Here is a 4,010-nt window from a genome sequence, read left to right as displayed (position 1 = left end):
GCGGAATCGACACATAGCTACAATTTATTTTGTGTTATTTATTTCTGTGTTTGTTATATCTACGGAGACTCGAGAGACTCTATGTAGTGATTTCTTGTAACCGTGAACGAATCAAAACACGAGATAAGATTAACGAGAACATTTATTAGCTTACATACATCCGACTTGGATTTTACACAAATTGCAAAATTATACCCCGACTTACGCGGTTATCGCTCGGTCCCACCTAGCGCGTCAGTTCGGGGTATTACTGTAATTATTTCACTTTAATATTTTTTATCTTTCAAACAGTGTTTGTCATCGAGACCTATGTGAATTCCGTTTTATGTATTAATTATTCGCTAAACTAAAGTATGTAAATTCTGTAGAAAATAATGTATCTCATCATTTAAACGATGTCTTTTTTAATCGGCTAAAATTTTTGCAATTACATGCAATATCTTGCTTACTTTTTTCTATGAATACCTATTGTTATAGTATTTTAGAAAATACTTCTTTTGTATATTAAATTAAGTATAATTTATAATTATACATTACAGTTATCTTCTATGTACATTATTATTATAAACATACTTTTTATTTTTAATTTCTAAGATTTCTTACACTTATTTTTATTGGTTACCGTGAACAATGAAAAATCACCCTAGTTTAAAAATAATACAGTTGATTTGAACCAAGCATTAAATAGTTAGTAATTTCACAGATTTAAACGAATATGCAGCTTTAGAAGACATCTTTATTGTTTTCTTTCATTTCAGTCACTACATAATGAGAACTTTGTAAGAACGTTAGATGTTCACTATTTCTACAGAAAGAATTGCACAGTATTGAGTAAAAATTCCTCGACACAAAAAAGTGCTTAACATGTATTAGTTCAATACTCAAAATTTGAATTCCATGTGCCAAATTTCTTGTTTGTGCAATTTTAGAGACAAAAGCGAGCAAACATTGAGTTATCACGTAGTGACACTTTGTTCCAGATCGAGATTTATAAACAACTAAATAATTTGCGTAAAATGTTAGATTCCGAAAAGGTTTCGAAACCTTACGTTCACATAGGAAGAACATGTAAACAATTAAGTTTCAAGATCGACTGTCTCAGGTTGATATCGAGCTTTAAGAACATTGTAACTGTTTATAAAAATACTCGAATAATAAAGTTTCTAACTCAATTATAGAAAAAGCAGCTAAGATTGAAAAACAGCCAAAGATAAGTAAAAAATTAAAAAGTCTCAAACTTCATTATCTATCATCTTGTTTATCTTAACATAAATGTTGATTTAAACAAAATGATAGAGAATGAAACGATAAAAACAAGTATTTCAGTTTAAACAACGTGATATTATGACGATGTCAAGTTGTCAACAAACTCCATGATGTGTGCTTTAATAAAATTCACACAATAATTCATACGTTTGTACACATATGTTAATTCTTGTATTCTATTTAATGTTTTACTTACTTTATCTGTCGTATTTTTATTAAAGATTTTCAAATCTACAAAATCGGCTTGCCACTGATCGTCGATATGTCTCATAAGTCTTACATTTTTCATTTTTTTTCGAATTGGTTTTTGTTTAGTATATTCATTTTTCTAATGTAATATCTCTTCTATTTCCTTTCTATTTATAGCAGTTTTTTTAATTAACTTCTTCTAAAATAATTTGTTTTTTGATAATAATACACATGTTTTTTAAAAAACATGAAATGTTTTGGTATCACAAATTTTACAAGATTTTTTTTGCTATAATTTTTTTAATAATGACCGTTTTTGTTGTAGTTTCTTGAGTATTATTTCTATTTGTTCATTCTTACAGTCAAACAGTATATTTTCCCAGTTTTATTTTTATATTTATATCAGGGCTGTAGAGTCGCAGTCGGAGTCGGAGTCGGAGTCATGGAGTTTTGGTGTTTTAGCTGGAGTCGGAGTCGGAGTCGGTAGATTTTTACGCGACTCCACAGCCCTGATTTATATAGAGGAAAATTATTAAACCTAAGTTGTTTTCTTTCTATAAGTAATTTGCTAATTATTTTATTTATTCTTTTTCCAATTGTTGGATTTTTAGTAGCATGTAATTCATTTAACGTATTTTTATCTCAAATTTTAGTAACTTTTTATTATTTTTATCTTATGAATTAATTAAAAGTGTCATGTGCATTCGCACTATTAGTTCTGCACTATTTATCCTAAACAAATAGTGTAAACCATTTTTTTATAAGATAAATTAAGTTTTAAGCTTTTTTACTTCATAAAATCTAAGTTCCATGACCCATAAAATTATGCCCTGTTAAATGCGTTTCTAATTGTAACATTTTATTTCCATTATTAATAATTCCTGTTCCACTTTTTCATGTATTTTTCTATAAATTTGTAACCTAATTTGTTATCTATAACTATATATATATATATATATAAATGGGCATGTATGTCCCTATGTTTCACTTTTTCGCCAAAACTACACATCGCACGTGAATGGTGTTTGTATGTGATAGTAGCCTCAAGTCTCCATTCGTGCACCAGGGAGTTGCGTCTCGATAGCTATAAGGGTGCGGGAGATATGAGGCTGAAAGTGGTTGAAAGTGGCTTTCTATTTCGAATGTTTTGTTCGAATATGTTCAAATTCAATTCTAACAATGTTCGAATTAAATTCGAACATAAAATTCGAATATTGGTTCGATTATAGAACGATTGTAAACGTTTCAGAAACGTTGAAAATAGTTCGCTTGACTTGACGTGAACAGGAGACGTTTAGAAATAGAATCGGGACCAGGTCTCTAATTAGTCTGGAAACGGGGGACTTATTTCTTGCATTTTGTGAAAACGGGAAAGATTGACTATAATGTAATTATCTTAATTTTCACTATCGTTACTTTTTAAAAACCCAGCGAAGTGGGTCCTTGCAGCTAGATTCTAGATTACTTAGAAAAACAATCTTTTATATATATAAAAAAAACTATACTACATACAAATGTACGAACAAATAAAAATCCAGCTAAGCGGGTCCTTGCTACTAGTTTCAAATAAATTTTCTGCTCTGATATAGTACCAGTTTCAAATAAATTTAATTACTTTTTTTAAATATTTATTAATTAATTTATATCCTTTGTTTATTTCTGATAACTTTAGCGAATTCTCAACAATTTCGATTACTAGCCATAGTAAACACGGTTGCTAGGAAATTTATGATGAAAGTAGATACATCAGAAGCTTTAAATACATATTTTCCTAATGTCATTGATAAACTAATACTGGTGCGGTATTCTACTGGTTATATTAGCCTACACTAGTATTTACAATACAGAATAATCATCCAATTGAAACTAATATTATTTTAGTGAATACAAAAAACTTGTTTTTAATATCTGAATATTGGTACATATTGGTAAAACACTAATTATAAAAATTGAATTGTTTTGTTTGGTTTATCGTATAAATTTTACAAAAGTCTTTACTAAACCCGAAGCTACTGATATGCTGCTTTTATTGACACTTCAAAATCTCCTAATAAGCACGTTTTGGAAGTGAAGAAAAAATTTTTTAAGCTCAAATAAAGAAGAATGTAAGTACTAATAAAAAAGGAACAAGATCAAACCATGGATACCAAGTAAACAAATGATGTTTGGGTTATTCAACAATTCTAAGAAAATCATTATGTAGCAATTTTACAAAATTGTACATGATAATTTATTACTGTCGTCAAAATGTCTGCCCAATTTTGAAAAAATAATTTGGGAGATGAAGTCCGACAGAGGATATGTTGAAACTGTAAAAGAAAATACGCATAATAGCTATGCGTGAACTTCCAACGAAAACCGAAAATCACGTTTCATTAGTTCAAACCTTCGTCGTGAAGGCAGATGAAAGATGGCCAGCACGACTCTATTGTTACAGGATAAATATAATGTACAAGAACATGCCCCTATTGACGTCGGGTGGAGAATTAAATAAATTAAATATGCCATTAAAAATTGCATCCCTATACTGTGACGATGTCACAATAAGTAATTCT

Source organism: Centruroides sculpturatus, unplaced genomic scaffold (assembly GCF_000671375.1).
Source record: "Centruroides sculpturatus isolate CEXI.00-Female unplaced genomic scaffold, Cexi_2.0 scaffold481, whole genome shotgun sequence".
Taxonomy (NCBI): domain Eukaryota; kingdom Metazoa; phylum Arthropoda; class Arachnida; order Scorpiones; family Buthidae; genus Centruroides; species Centruroides sculpturatus.
This window is presented reverse-complemented; position numbering follows the sequence as displayed.